Source organism: Mesocricetus auratus, unplaced genomic scaffold, assembly GCF_017639785.1.
Source record: "Mesocricetus auratus isolate SY011 unplaced genomic scaffold, BCM_Maur_2.0 Super-Scaffold_4256, whole genome shotgun sequence".
Classification (NCBI taxonomy): Eukaryota; Metazoa; Chordata; class Mammalia; order Rodentia; family Cricetidae; genus Mesocricetus; species Mesocricetus auratus.
Genome location: NW_024429182.1, coordinates 58,773,000 through 58,789,588, shown reverse-complemented (window position 1 = coordinate 58,789,588; position 16,589 = coordinate 58,773,000). Strand labels below are relative to the sequence as shown.

Here is a 16,589-nt window from a genome sequence, read left to right as displayed (position 1 = left end):
GGAACACAGAGAATGAGTGACAGGAGAGACACTTTGTAGCTACCGGGAAGACAGGACGCCTGGGCATTTTCTGGTAAGCCAAGAGTGGAGATACACAGATTAATAGAAGTGGGTCAATAACTAAGAGAGAGAAAAACTATAAGTATCTGTCTTCAACTCCATCAAAGACCCCAGAAGGATACATTACCTAAGTAAACATGAAGTGCATTGTAAGCAACTTCCAAAACTCTAGAATTGACAGAGACATCTTGCTGTCTGGACAGTAACCCAAAGTTTTTTTGTAACATTGAAGTATCCATCTTCAGCTTATAGTCCCATAGTATCTGGCAGACTTTTTTTTCCCCCCGAGACAGTGTTTCTCTATTTAGCCCTGGCTGTCCTAGAACTAGCTCTTGTAGACCAGTCTGGCCTCGAACTCACAGAGATCTGCCTGATCTGCTTCTGCCTCCTTAGTGCTGGGATTAAAGGTTTGTGCCACCACCACCTGGCTCTGGCAGACTTTTTAATGAACCAGGAAATTTGAAGATCTGTTCTGTCTTGTACTGACAAAGTTTGCAGTTGCTTTTTTGTGGGTGTCCTACAGAATGTCTGGCAGTTTCCTCTGTGGAGCAGGAACCCTGAAGGACCATCCCATCTTATCTTGGCAAGTTTAGCAGTCACTCTCCTGTGGGTCCTCTACGTCCAGCTCATACAGCACACAGTCAAGCAGTCTAGGCAAGGGCAGTTTCTTATCTGCCCCGGCCCACGGGGTTAATCAATGGGGACCCTAGGGGAGGGATTGAGAATGGGGGGACAAGAGACAGGAGAGATGGAGACAAGACAGGATTCTGATCAAGTCTCATTTATTGAAAGTACCAACAGGGCTTAAGGAAGGCAGGTAGCAGAAGGGCGGGGGAGCAGAAGTCCTCCTTGGCAGGGTATGTTCCAAGGACACAAGTCTGCAGCTGGGGGAGTCTGGACGGCAGGCCAGGTGGCAGAAGTGCGTGAAAGCCTGGACTGCAGGCCTTGAAAATGTGCTGTACAGGAAGACAAACAGGCACAGAGAAACAGAAACTTAACTGTTAGTCTCTAAGAATACAGCAGCAATATAAAGATGGCTTCTATTATGCTATCCTTATTTGGGGCCCTCCACACTTACCCAAATGACTAGTCTTATCACACTGAAGACAAACTCTGTAATGAGTTTTTTTATGCCCATCCTTCTCTTTGGAGTAATTGGTGCTGCCAGGATCAGATGTGTCTCATTGTCATGAAAAGCCATAAAGTTAACAAATCATTTTTAAATGCTATATTCTGTAGGTCTTTGAAAGGTTTGAAGAATACCTATCTATTTGAACTATATATCTATATATCTAGAAAACTTAACTAACATGATCACAAGCTTGAGTATCATAAATGACTATTAATCTGTATTTCTTAACTATATATATATATATATATATATATATATATATATATATATATGTTTTTCAAGACAGGGTGTCTCTGTGGCTTTGAAGGCTGTCTTGGAGCTAACTCTTGTAGACCAGACTGGCCTCGAACTCACAGAGATCCGCCTGCCTTCAAAACAATACAGAGAAACCCTGTCTCAAAAAACCAAAAAAATAAAAAAGAAAATAAGAAAAGAAAGGTTGTAATGTAGGGCTGATGTGACCTAGACTTCCCTAGTCACTCATTCCACCCTTCAGGTTGAAGATACCCATAAGCTAGCATGACCACAAACACCTTCAGGTTGAAGATACCCACAAGCTAGCATGACCACAAACACCCAGATCGTAAACAGGAGGAAAAGAAGGCCACTAGAGCCTGGGAAGATCTTTGTCTATGACCAGAAACGACTGGAGGTTTGCTGCCCTGTCAGTCTGTCTTAAGCTCTCTCTCTTCCTTCCCTATATTTGCAACTTAACTCCCTACTCAAGAGGCTGATTTGCTAGGAAAGGTTCACTCTTGGGTTCGTGGCCGAGGCAAAAGCCTCCTTCTTTACCAGTTACTGTCTCACGAGTAATGGGTTTCATCCAGTGGCAACAGCAGTCATTGGAACTGTTCTGACTCCATCACTGCAGAGAAGCTTGCCAAAGCTCTCATCCCTAGCTCCAGAGGCCCCACACAGACTTCCTTAGAGGGAGAAGTATCTAGAAAACAGAACTTGTCATGTCCCAAGGCACTGGCACCATGTGCAGCGGAACAGAGAAAGCCATGTCTAGGATCACTCTAAAATATAGTGCCGATCATGGAGAAGACACCTGGATGAAATGCGTGCCTTAATGAAGACAGGCTCTCATAGGTCAGTCTGCAGGAGACAGCTTCAAACTAGGAGGGCTGGAAGAAGCCATGTGGGATGTGGAGAGGTCAGCCAACGTGAATTTGAAGCTTCCCCAAAAAAGCCAGTTGTATCAATCAGTTATGGAACCATCTGTGGGCTAGAGACTGGAGATACAGTGGAGCAACCTGAAATTACTGAGCCTAGCTCCACAGTTGGCTCTGGGTAGGGCTTCCTCACCAACGCCAGACCATCTGTCCACAGAGCTGCGCCTTCCTGAGTATGTATGCAGGGAGATGAGTGAATTAATTAAAATAGTCTCTAACAAGCAAAACCAGTAGCAGGTTTGGGATGCTCAGTGCTAGCCAGTGTTACTCGGATGTACCATGAAAACCCCAGGGAACTGGGGATGCTACAGGAACCCTGGTGTTCCTCTGGCTTTTATCGAGAGATCAGAGGTCAGTTGCTAAGGAGGCTGTTTCCCTTAGCTTTGCCACAGACAACACTTCTGACATGGTTACTATGGCAACTAGTAAGTTACCACAGGCTATCTGAGTTGTTTTTCAGAAAGCTTAAAAACCACCTTCATCTATCTCAAGCCAGATGAAAACACTCATCCTTTACATGGGCTTGGTGATGTCAGGATAGCACAGTCCAACTACACTCTGATAGCAAGTAGCTACCGACTTCTGAACCTGCTCCTCAGAGGAGCCATGATAATATGTCACACAGATGCATCACCCTCTCAGCCCTTTCCTCCCCCACTTCACAGACCCCTTTGCCTCCCGCCACTCGCTTCCTTGGCCCACTACAGAGAACTTGACATCCGCTCTCCCGTCTTTATGCCCAGCGAATACACTTTTTCTCTTCATCAAACCTTGTCCTTTTCGTGATTGGCACTAAGTGGTGAACAGCCACCACTGGGCTCTGTGACAAACCTTCTGAGAATATTCACCCACCATGTTTCTCTCCAGGAAACGGTGAAAACCAGCTACTTCCTGCAAGAGATCTGAATGTTGGCTTTAGCAGGAAAAGGTTTCACAGCAGGCATCATAAGCATGCCCCCATACTGAAGCCTGGTGATGAGACGTGAGGAGAGCTGAGACGCCATGGTGACGCACACAGAGAGCATCAGTGGGCAAGTGGGAGTCCAAGCACAGAAACAAACAGAGACTCTGTGGTGAGAGTACAGTGGCTGGGCCAGCACATGCAGTATGGATGGAGTTCTGTTTTCCATAGAGCACTCACAGGTGTCACACCCCCGCTTCTAATCATAGCCAGGAAGAGAAGGAAGACCGTCTCAACCAAACCACCTAAATGGGCCAGGAAACTGAACACAGTACACAATGCCACCATAAGAACTGGAAATAGAGAATTTGCATATGTGCAGAACCCAGGAGGCCCGGGGACAGCACAGGAAAATCCCTACAGAGGGTGCAATGTCCTTCTTAGATGACCTACAGCTTCCTTTCCCCTCAGCCAAGGGTTGCATGTTGGGAGGACCTCATTCACCTTAGCCTGGTCAGCCTCTGTCTCCCCCAGAAAGAAAAGGAGAGATTGAGAAGCATTTGGTAAAATCACAGCCAAGCAAGAACTCCAAATACTGTGGTCGCTCATAGCAGCCACACTGCCTCTGCTTGAATCTCATTGCCACAAATTCACCACCACTGCCATGACAGCCACCATACCTAAGCATTCCAGCTGCCACCAGCTCTTCCACAAAGCCAATCAGCAAGGCTCTAAATCTGGGAAAACTCAACCAGCAGGGAAAAAAACAGGGAGTCTTAAGGAAATGTCAGCCTCTGACAACATCCCAGCTCCTGCAGCTGAACCTGACCTTAGACCAGATAAACATCAAACCCTAAAGACCATCTGCCTTGGTCTCTCATATGCAACATGGTAAGTGCATCTGGCTTGTCATTCCCAGTCATTAGGCCTAATGAACGACCAAAACTAACCCTGGAACTCTGAAAGTACAAACATCAGAACCCAAGTGAGTTCAGATGTTGTAGTTCTCACTGGGGCTCAAGGATGATAAATTTTCCTTTAAAAAAAAAATCAACTATGTTTGTGTTGTAGTTACTTAGTGACAGGGCCTGGTGTAGCCCAGGCTGCCTTCAAGCTTCCTACATAGCAGAGGATGAGCTAGAACTCCTGATCCTCCCGCCTCCATGCCCAGGTGCTAGGTGTACACTCCTGGGTCTCTGAGCCCAGCTTCACATCATCTTTGTATCTATGGGTAGATTCTTACATGTTATGGAAGGAATCCAGGGTCTCAAAAACCCTGCACATGTGCTATCACTTTATGACAAATACTCAGTTTTTTATGTTCTTAGTTGACCTAATATAGTTAGGTGTAGCAGCACACACCTGTAATCCCAGCACTTGGGAGGATGAGGCAGGAGGATCAAGAGTTGAAGGAAAGCTGGGTTTTATTTTTGTTTGTTTGGGTTTTTTTGTTGTTGTTTATTGTTATCAAAATAGGGGCTTGGTTGTGTGTGTGTGTGTGTGTGTGTGTGTGTGTGTGTGTGTGTGTGTGTGTGTGTGTAGCCCAGGGTCATTGTTCAGGCATGCTATTGGATTCAATTTGGTAGGAATTTTGCACAAAAATTAATGCAATACTGGCTGTGGTTTTCTTTTCATGAGATGCTTCCCCCCACCCCAGCCCTGCTTTCCTCTGGCCTTTAATCCCAGCACTCAGGAGGTAGGGGCAGGAAGATCTGTGTGAGCTCAAAGTCAGCCTGGTTTACAAAACCAGTTCCAGGACAGCCAGAGCTGTTACACAGAGAACCCCCCTATCCTGAAAAAAAAAAAACAAAAACAAAAAGAAAGGAAGGAAGGAAGACTATTTCTTTTTCTAGAAGAAAATGCAAATTAATTGAATATTCGTAGCACAGTCGTACATAAATGACTGAAATAAAAAGTGCCCACAGATTGACACGAGGCCATTGCTCTGTTCTCTGAGGTACTTTCTTTCCCTCTGTTGGAGATGTAGGCACCTAGTAACTGTCCTGTGAGAGAGACCTGGACCATGGCTGGAATGCCAACGTGAATATCAATAAAGGGTATTGAGATAAATAAATAAATAAATAAATAAATAAATAAATAAATAAATAAATAAATAAATGGTGTTGAGGACACCGCAGGCGTTTCTGTGAGATCGGATTGAATGCATGGAACTTACTAGATCGTTCTGACCCCAGAGTGAGTGCTGCCTGCAGTCTTGCCTCATGTGTGACTCTCCTTCCTCCTGGCCCTGTCTGAGAAGTCTGTTCCCTTAAACATCATGGTTCACCCACCCACAAGACAGAAGCCACATCTTTTCTTGCCCTTCTACTGAATCATTTCATTGTTGGTGTTGAACGCATTCTAGCTGTGGTCCAGACCTGGATCGCTAGTGAAATTTAGCCACTAACAAGTATGAATTCAACAAAGCACGTTAAGACACCGTGCAGTAGGAGTGTAAGATGGATTCCCAGGCCAGTGGTAGGAGAACAAAAGTATACTCTTTTTTTTCTTTTTACTGTAACTTGTTGACCTTGACCTGACCTCGAACTCAGAGATCCACCTGCCTCTGCCTCCCAAGTGCTGGGATTAAAGGTGTGTGCCACCACAGTCCGGGTTAAAGGTGTGCTTTTAAGGTTTCTTGGGTGAACAGGTCTTACACCAGGTGGAAGCCTTCATTAATATGTGACTTATGCAATAGAAGTATGGGAGCGGGCCATAGCTTACACGACAGGAACACTCTTGGGATAGGGGAGTAAGGTTTGGTTAGTGTATGAACCTGGGAGACAGGGATCTGGGCGTGCTCCTGACCCTCTCAGCAGCCTTGCCTGTTTGTGGTAATCACATCACTCACTGTCACTTATAGTTCGGGGCTTGTTCATACGACTTAAATCCCAAGATGATGGGAACGCCTGCTGTTGTAACACAAGTAATATAAACCCAGAGACAGATATTGGGGTTCAAGCTTCAAGCTGAAGATCAGAGAAGCCATTAGCTCTTACCTCTACCTCAAGCTGGAAGGGCTGCTGTGTCCTCAGCGTGGATGGAAAAGAAATCTCTAAGATTGACTTTGCCTCTTCCTTTTATACTTCTCAAATCCTGGGATCAAAAGCATGTGGTCCCAAGTGCTGAGATCATCTTTGTGTGAGCTTCGTGTAGCTCAGTGTGGCCTCGAACTAATAGAGATCCTGAGTCCTGAGATTAAAGGTGTGTACCACCACTGCCTGGCTCTATGGCTTGCTAGTATGGCTGCTAGGATTAAAGGCGTGACTCACCATTGCCTGGCCTCTATGCTTGTGACTGGCTTTGCATTCTGAAGCCTCCGGCAAGCTTTAATAAATCATAACTAGTATATCACTCCATGCTGTTGTCCATCTCCACCTCCTGCCTTGTAGCTATGGGAGGCAGGCTGAAAAGAGCCTTTGTGGGAATGGCCTTCCTTGGCACACACCACAGTTGTAATTTAAAACTCTGATTTGTTCTCTCCTTGTGTTGTAATCCAGGCAAACCTGGCCCCGCTTCTCACCCACCTGCGCAGGGCAGGCATGTGTACCCTGGCTCTTTAAAAGAAAGACCCTCACCCCCACCCCCACCCCCGCCATCCACTCTGCTCTCTTTCCCTCTATTCCCCTGGGACAGACAGGACTTTGCCTGTCTCCCTCTTCTCTCCTGTCCTCTCTCTGTATCTCTTTGTCTCTTTTCTCCCCGCCCCCGCCCCACCCGCCCTTCCTTTCTAATAAAAATTCTCACATGTCTGCCTGGCGTGTGTGTCCAGCACGGAATCCACCATGGTCCCTCACGAGCATTATTCCTAACATCGTGGGTTCTAGGAAATTCATCGACCTACAAAGCCTCTTCTGAGAAATGAAAAGCACTGCAGAAAGGGTGAGCAACTTCCCTGCTGGCCTCCAGACCCCTCACCAGTACCCACTTCCCACTTTGTCCTAGATCACAACGCCTGTGCCCCCCCCAAACCAGGAGTGCACAGTGGCCTGAAGTGGCCGCACTCAGGGGACCCCATGGCTCTACTGCCATGATAACCACCACCATCAACATGCCCAGTGAGGTCTGCCTGGCTACCTGGTCAGGACCCCGTTTGACACACTCTTCAAGGATGCTCTGCTGCCCAGATTTTGTTGCCTATGCCTGTTCCCTAAAGGTAAATGCGGGTAGAGGTGGGCGAGCCAGAGTCTGAGGTGTGTGTGACTTTGGAGATTCACCTGCCCACATGGTGCCTATGGAGCTGGGACCTGGTGTTCATGGATGTGTGACAGTTTGTGTGCCTGATACTGTGTGCACCATGGAGATGGGGGGTAATGACTTGGAGACTCCTGGGCAGACACATGAGGAGGTCAGCTGGATATCCTTGGGATCAAATTGCCCCGAACCGCAGCCCAGAGCTAGTCTCTTTACTGTCCAGTTCATGGAATGCCTTTTCATCCCCGCAGACTGGACACAGACCTGAAAAGTACCCCGGGGACTCACAGGAAACAGTAACCCAGGGGGTAAGAGTGCTGGGACCTCGTGCACAGTGAGTGTGTAAAAGGGAAAGAGGCACGTGACTCAATGGAGGGAGACTACAGTGGGCTGGGCAGCGGACAATGGGGAACTGAATTTGAACACCGGGCTCTCAGCTCACTGGCTTCTGGGCCCCTCACCATCTGTTTTCCTCCAGTCCTGGAACAGGAAATGGCTGGTGCTGAGAGAGGGGGGCAGGGTTTCCCCAATTTGACGGGTTTCTGGCTCCGTGTTGTGGCCAGTGGTTAACAGCATCCTGGGTGGGGGCCTCCTTTCAAATATTTGGCCTCTCCAGGCAGGGTAGAACTAAGCCAATTAGCAACCCTTAGTCCCATTTCCCCATGGCGCCCATGAAGGGTGCAGGTCCTCAGTCCTAGGGATTAACCACTGATTCTTGTCCTCCAAGATAAAGAACTCTGCTATGTTGACAAACTTTGTCCTGAATTCCGGTGTGGCCCTTGATGAGGATCAGGGCTCCCTGAATCCAATGGATGATGACATAGGAGTTAGGCGTCCTCCCCGCTTCCTATGCCCACCCACCTTCCTCAGCCTTGCTCGCTTTTATTTCTGTTCCTGCCCATCTGCTGGGCTTAGGGGTATCTACGGGTGAAGGAGGGCACTCAGTCAACAGGGAAGAGGCTCAGCGCTCGAGCGCCCCCTGATGTCGGTTGGCGACCACGGGAAGGGCCCTTCTCTGGATTCCCTGCGGAGAGCAGGTAGTGTTCCGCGGTTTTGGCTGGTGTCCTGGCCAGCATTCAGTGCTGGGAACTCATCTCTCCTTTTCCGGGTAGCCGCAGCGCTCAGGTTTCCACGTCACTTGGAGAGCTCCAAGTTTGCGAGTCTTCTGAAGGCCCAGGTGTCTTTGTCTCCCAGTGTTGGTGCAAGCATTCCAGTCCTGTGCTCCGAGGACAAAATATGTGAGTCCCAGAAGCCTATCCTAGTCCTCTGGAGTGACCAGTTTCACTTGTCGTGTCTGCTGCGCGGCCTGTGTCCGAGAACGTGCGGAGGGTGTCGGGGATTGACAACACAGAGACTCGTTCAACGGTGTAAAGAAAACTTTAAGCAGGCCCCAAAAAGGTTCAAGAAAACTTCCTAAGAAAAGCTCCCACCAGAGAAGCTTCTGCTCTCTCTTCCACCCCTCGCTGGTTCTGCTCTGACTCCAGCAAACTGATCTGGGCGTGGCAGAAGAGGTGGTTAGTCTTTGGACAAGGTCGAGGTCAGGGTGGTTTCTGCGGGCAGGCCTTTTCCAGGAACTTAATGCCCCCAGGCATTGTATTGTTTTTAGTAAACATGTTTTTAGTAAACATTGTCTTACAGCTGCCTACTCCCAGGCAGAAGGGGAAGTGGGTCTCTGCTCAAGGTCTGGTGTTCCCACATTCACTCACTCCAGTCAATGCTTCAGGACATGGGTGTGTCTTAGAGAGACTGAAACCCCAAAGGCAGCGAAGACAGAGGCTCCCAGTAGGAAAGCCGTTGTCACACTGTAGGTTGAGTAAGTGGCTCAGCCAGACTGAATCCTAGTGAACCACTTTCCACCAGTCAGGGAGCAAGGGCTCTAGAACAAAGCTGTGGTTGAAATTAAATTTTGTTAACGATTAAAAAAAAATTAAACAAAACAAGAGCAATTGTGATACAATCACATTGCAACACAAACGATCGTTTACCTCTTGGGATTTCCCATGTACTTTGCACATGGCTGAAAGAGTGAGCTGCTGGCCATCAATTAAAATTCCACCCTCAGCGTTGTGCTGGGGACAGTGAAACCAGCCTTGGTAAGAGAATTGTCCCACAGTACACACAACACCATACCAGGATCTGATGGGAACCAGCGCATGTCCAAGACCAAAGCCCTCCTATGTCCTACTCTGCTACAATTATAGCAAGCAGCAGCTGGCATCCCAAAGTCATTATTATTTCAACTGTCAAGGCCTGGAGTCAAAAGACAAGACTATAGGAGGATGTTAAGTGAGCCTTGGCCAAAGACAAAGAAAAACTGGAACAGAAGCAAGGCTTCAGCAGCTTACAGGTGTGAGCAGCATGAGCTCTTGTCCCACGGCTTTCTCGTGAGATGTTTCAGGATCCAGTCTTAGACAGGGAGGCTGGTATTGTTAGCTTAACTTCTGAAATCTAGATACTTGACTCGTATGTAGAACATAAATGAAAGCAATATAAATGATAGCAGCACTTTTGCTGTATAGCCATTTGAATTTGTTGGATTCTGAAAGAAACAAATGTGATGGGGTATTTAAGGAAATAGGAGTGAAGAAAAAAAGAGTAAAATAAGTGGTTTAACCACAGAGATAAGAGGAGCTAACTATGGCCATAACCACTCAGTAACCAAGAAAACTGGTGGCAAGAGAAAAAAACTGCAGGCCTAGCATGAAGGAATGTTCTGGCCATCGGGGAAGAGAGCAGGAAAGCAAGGACTCATTGCGACAGGAGGGGCAGAGAGACACTAGTCTTGTCCTAAGACAGGTTATGTAACGGGAGTGTGGAGTGGAGTCTGCTTTTGCCTGTAGGCTGCAGATGCCAAGGACAGAGACTGGAATTGAATTTGTTTGTTTAGTTTTGGGTTTTTCAAGACAGGGTTTCTCTATGGCTTTGGAGGCTGTCCTGGAACTCACTCTGTAGACCAGGCTGGCCTTGAACTCACAGAGATCCGCCTGCCTCTGTCTCCCAAGTGCTGGGATCAAAGGCGTGCATCCCTACTGCCCAGATGGAACTGAATTTTTACAACTGCTCCTTCAGAGAGCCAACAGTCTAAGACTGGGGACTGGGGTCTGTTTCCTAGGGCTGGAGAGAAGTGTAAGGATTCAGGCATTATACTGGCTTGCCCCTGTCACCTAGCAGAATGCACTCAGGCAATACCCTGGTCAGCCCAGGGTTCCGTGATTGTGTAGTCTGCATGAAGATGCAAAGGACCCCTTTAAAAGACAGACCCCTGGCCGGGCGTTGGTGGCACACACCTTTAATCCCAGCACTCAGGAGGCAGAGGCAGGCGGATCTCTGTAAGTTCGAGACCAGCCTGGACTACCAAGCGAGTTCCAGGACAGCCTCCAAAGCCACAGAGAAACCCTGTCTCGAAAAACAAAACAAAACAAAAGACAGACCCCTGCCCACTTACCCTCTTTACTCTCTTTTCCAGCTGTTTCCCTCTGCTCTCTCTTCCCCTCTCTCTTCCCCTCTCTCTTCCCCCTGTCCCCCTGTCTCCCTCTTCTGTCCTCTCTCTGTCTCTGTGTCTCTTGACCTCTTTTCTCTTTCCTTCCTCCTCCCTCCCCTTTCTAATTTAAGCACTGTCTGCCTGGTGTGTTTGTCCCCCTCCTCGGTCACCCTCGCCCACCATGGAATCTGCCAAGGTCCCCCGAGCTTTGTCATGACCAAAAGGACTGGCTGTTCTTCCAGAATACTGATATTCCATTTCCTGAACCCACATGGTGACTCACATCATCTGTAACTCAGTTCCAGGGGACCCAACACCCTCTTACGACCTCCCCAGGCACCAGACACACAAGAGATGTTCAGGAATACAAGCAGGAGAAACACCCATACAGATAAAATTAAAAAAAAAATACAGTCTGTCTTCCCTCTCATATCCCGCCAGCAAGTGAAAAAAGTGAAAGGGAGTAGCAGCCGGGCTGTCAATCACTGCCCCGTCACATGATCAGACATGTTATAAGACTGGTGCTGCTATACTTCCTTCCTCGAGCTTTGCATTGTCCCAGATTCTTCGAATTCTTGAGTAGAGATGTTTCTTAAACTGCAGAGGCAGGTTAGTTTCTGTTGGTCTCAACGTTGTTCCCCTCCAGGAGCTTCTGGGTTGGGAGGGGTTAACTCAGAACAAACAAAACATCAACAGCATGTAGGTGCTAAGCTAGTAATAGCACTGTGGTGATTCCTTTTTACAACATGGGTGGTGGGCAAAATGGCTCAGCGTATAAAGGAACTTGCCACCAAGCTTAATGACCAGTCACTTTATCTTAGAAAAATAATCTGGGGCTGGAGAGATGGCTCAGAGGTTAAGAGCACTGACTGCTCCTCCAGAGGACCTGAGTTCAATTCCCTGCAACCACATGGTGGCTCACAACCATCTGTAATGAGATCTGGGGCCCTCTTCTGGCATGCAGATATGAATACAGGCAGAATACTATATACATAATAAATAAATCTTTAAAAAAAAATCTGATTTTACAAAAATCTTTTCCTATATAAAATATTCTTTTGTGTCTCTCATCAAAAGAGCTAAAACCCTCATACTTTCACCTTTATGTCTATTTCTCTCTTCTACTTACTGACTCCTTCCTATTTCATTTCCTTCCTTAATTTTTGTTTTGTTTTGTTTTTCGAGACAGGGTTTCTTTGTGTAGCTTTGGAGCCTATCCTGGCACTCGCTCTGTAGACCAGGCTGGCCTCGAACTCACAGAAATCCACCTGCCTCTGCCTCCTGAATGCTGGGATTAAATGCATGCACCACCAACGCCTGGCCTCCTTCCTTAATATTATGAAACAGAGCAACGTAAGCAAATTGAGCAACATACAAAAAGATAAATTAATTGGAATTATAACATAATAATAAATTAAGGTTACCCATCCACATATTACCAGATTATAAGGGTCTGACTTGTTGCAGATCATAGGAAGACATTACTACTGCTTGGACTTAAAAAAAAATTAATAGAGCCTTGGGTAGTAGATCAGTGTTTACCATGGTGTATGAATGATCTTTGGGAGCCCATTTCAAATAGAGGGATGCTCTCTCAGCCTGGACACATGGGGAAGGGCCTAGGTCCTGCCCTGGATGAAATGACAGACTCTGGAGATCCCCCCAAGGAGGGCCTCACCCTCCCTGGGGAATGATGTGGGGATGGGGTAGGGACCTGGGGGGCTGGTGGAGGGACAAGGGAGGAGGGGTGGGAGAGGGAGCTGGGATTGACATGTGAAGCATTCATGTTTCTAATTTAAATAAAAACATATATTGAAAAAAAAAGAAAATATAGCCAACTCTCAGAATAAAAAAAATTAATAGAGTTCAGAGGTTAAGAGCACTGACTCTTCTAGCCGCCTACATGGTGGCTGATAACCATCTGTAATTCCCCAGTTCAAGGGGATATGCGCCCTCTTTTTTTTTTTTTTTTTTTTTTTTTTTTTTTGGTTTTTCGAGACAGGGTTTCTCTGTGGCTTTGGAGGCTGTCCTGGAACTCACTCTGTAGACCAGGCTGGCCTCGAACTCACAGAGATCCGCCTGCCTCTGCCTCCCGAGTGCTGGGATTAAAGGCATGCACCACCAATGCCCGGCTGGGGATATGCGCCCTCTTTTGGTCAGTGTTGTTACTACATGTGGATGATATGTGTTAGCATTCAGGCATTATACTTTCCTGCCTCCCTGACACCTGGCAGGATGAGCTTACCAGTACTCAGGCAGTACTCTGATCTGCTCAGGGTCCTGACGACGTCATAAACTACATAGCTACAGCTATGCCCCCTTTAAGAGATGGGGCCCTGCTGCCCCCTCCCGTGTGTGTGTGTGTATGTGTGTGTGTGTGTGTGTCTGTGTGTGTCTCTCTCTCTCTCTTTTCTTCTCCTCCACCGGCCATCTCCTCCTCTGCTCCCCCCCAATAAAGAAACACTCCACATGGGCCCTGTTGTATGGCATGACTACTGTGACTACTTCCTGCCGTTTTTAAAATTATAACAGTATACACACAAATACATACACATAAAATTTTTCAAAATTAATTAGAAAGAGGAGGGGCAATACAATATGAACAGCAGACACGCTGTTGAGTCATCGGGTCCAGTGATGGTGTTCTGAACCCAGAGCCTTTGTATGTGGAATGGTCACACATAAGCAAGGAGATATGTGGCCAGATGGTGCAGAGGTCCCATTTGATTTACTTATTGTTTATTTATTTATTTATTTATTTTTAGTTTTTCGAGACAGGATTTCTCTGTAGCTTCGGAGCCTGTCCTGGAACTCACTCTGTAGTCTAGGCTGGCCTCAAACTCACAGAGATCCACCTGCTTCTGCTAGGATCAAAGGTGTGCACCACTACCACCTGGCCTAGATCCCCATTTTATTATAAGACTTAGTTGTATTTAATTTTATTCACCCACAGACAGTGACAGTTATATATGTGTAAAGCAGATTCGCCAACAGCACAGGTCATCTGGACGGGTACTTGATTCTCCATCTAAAAAGAGAAGCAACCAAGTATCTGGGGGATAGGTATCCCTTCCACCCCAGGTATCCAATGACTGCCTCAGGCAATAGCATCTTCCTAGCCTGGCAGTGGTGGCACATGACTTTGATCCCAGCACTCGGGAGGCAGAAGCAGGAGGATCTCTGTGAGTTCAAGGCCAGCCTGGTCTACAAAGTGAGTTCCAGAACACCCAGGGCTGTTACACAGAGAAATCCTGTCTCTAAAACCAACAAATAAACAAACAAAGAAGAGAGAAAGCTATGTTGGGAACTGGGCAGACACCTCAGAGGACAAAGTGCTTGCTGCTCCCGCCCGAGGATTGGAATTTGGCTTCTCAGCACTCATGGAGATGCTAGATGGGTACAACAACCTTCCTGTAGCAATAACACTGGGAAGTACATACGGGCAATCCTGGGCCAAGATAGCTTAGCTAGACTAGCCAAACCAATGAGCTCTAAGTTCCAACAAGAGACCCCGACTCAATGTGTAAGGTGGAGAACTATAGAGGAAACCACTCCATGTCTACCTCTGACCACCACGTGCTTGTGCATACATGTGGATGTACACCAGAACATAGGTGCCTATACACATGCATACATGTATATATACATGCACGCCCCCCCCCCACATACACACATAAATTCATCCTACTAGATCTGATAGGAACCTACGCTGGACAAATGGCTCTACAGGCTTTACGTTTTCTGGAACTCAAATGTTGAATTGTAAAAGGTAAAATGGGATGAGGGAAATCTATTCCATCTGGAGCTGGAGTCACCCACAAGCAGAACAAATGTCAAATAGTGAAAGCTGATCTATCTCTTCATGCCACAGAAGAACAAAAGATCCTTGCAATAGGCACATTATCATGAGTCCAGGTGGCAATAGAAAATGAAAAGCTTGAAGCCCTTGTCAGTATCACTAAGGGTAAGTATAGTAAGCAAGGCAGAATGGGGTCTCATCAAATTTCCTTAGCAATTGGAAGTTTTCCCTCTTGGTCAAACTGGAGAGAACGCAGTCCCTCAGGGTTTCCTCACCATCAGTCAAAGGAAGAAGTGAAATGGCACTTCTGGGTGACAGCAGAGGTTACTCAGGGGTTAGAAGTACCCACAGAGGAAGGGAAGTGGTGAAGGAGGGTTTCGAGGTGAGGAAAGAGGGGCCCTGCAGCAGAAAGAGCAACCAGAAGAGAAATGCTGTATTTCCAAGACAGGCAAGATACAGAGGATGCAGGGAATGTAGAGCTGTTCCCAGCTCCAGGAGAGGCTGGGGACAGGTGGTCCACACAGGGGCCCCATCTGACCTTTGATGAAGGGTCATCTGAACCATGGAATCAAAGTGTTACAGGATCGCTTAGTTCTTAGTAGGTTTTTCTTTTCTTTTTTTAGGGAAAGAGTCCCAATTTAAGCAGAAGTTTATTTATTTTGTTTTTTGTTTTTGTTTTTTGTTTTGTTTTTTTTTGGTTTTTCGAGACAGGGTTTCTCTGTATTGTCTTGGAGGCTGTCCTGGAACTCGCTTGGTAGACCAGGCTGGCCTCGAACTCACAGAGATCTGCCTGCCTCTGCCTCCCGAGTGCTGGGATTAAAGGCGTGCGCCACCAAAGCCCAGTTATTTAACAAAACAAATTAAAGCATATACTCCTAGAGAGATTGAAGAGGCCAGGTGGTGGTGGTACATGTCTTTATTCCCACCACTCAGGAGGCAGAGGCAGGCAGATCTACATGAGTTCGGGGCCAGTCTGGTCTACAGAGTGAGTGCCAGGACAGGCTCCAAAGCTACAGAGAAACACTGTCTCAAAAAAAAACAAAAGAGAGAAAGACAGGGAGGGGAGGGTTGGGGTGGGCAGATATTCCAGCAAATTCAACATTGTGGATTCAAATGTTTTATGAATATTTATGAGGTAGGTGTCATATTCTTGAGGTAAGGTTGACTTTCTCCCTGCTCTGCCCCCCAAATCTAGTAGACCAGATCTTCCTTTTAGGTCTGGCCAGTTCCTGAAGCTGAGTTCTCTCTTTCTGGACCATCTTTGCATTTTCGTGAAGAATGGCTTTAGAAAATGACTGATGCTGGATCTGAGACAGGGAACCTGCACATGGCAACTGGCTCCCAGCACTCGGGAGGCAGAGGCAGGCAGATCTCTGTGAGTTCGAGGCCAGCCTGGTCTACAAAGCTTCCAGGACAGCTTCCAAATACAGAGAAACCCTGTCTCGAAAAACCAAAAAAAAAAAAAGAAAAGAAAAGAAAAGAAAAAGAAAGTTACCCCTAGTAATGAGTGCTCCATTACTTGGGGTAAGGCTTGTCGTTGTTGTTTTGAGACAGGGTTTCTCTGTGTAACAGCTCTTGCTGTCCTAGAACTCACTTTGTAGACCAGGCCTGCCTCTGCCTCCTGAGTGTGAGAGCCGCCGCCCCTGGCTAAGGGGAAGGTTTTTATTGTGAATAAGAGAGAGATAATAGGCCGGGCGTTGGTGGCGCACACCTTTAATTCCAGCACTTGGGAGGCAGAGGCAGGCGGATCTCTGTGAGTTCGAGGCCAGCCTGGTCTACAAGAGCTAGTTCCAGGACAGCCTCCAAAGCCACAGAGAAACCCGGTCTCGAAAAACCAAAAAAAAAAA

The 16,589-nt window shown here is 47.1% G+C and overlaps 1 long non-coding RNA gene across 1 annotated transcript; it reads right to left on the bottom strand.

Annotated features, from left to right (window-relative positions):
• Positions 1 to 825: 825 nt before the first annotated feature.
• Positions 826 to 7,092, bottom strand: LOC121142324. Its single transcript, XR_005879312.1, has 3 exons — positions 7,016 to 7,092; positions 6,268 to 6,364; positions 826 to 1,016 (listed from the first exon to the last, which is right to left on the bottom strand). It is a non-coding gene; the product is annotated as an uncharacterized LOC121142324 (long non-coding RNA).
• Between the last annotated feature and the right edge of the window lie 9,497 nt (positions 7,093 to 16,589).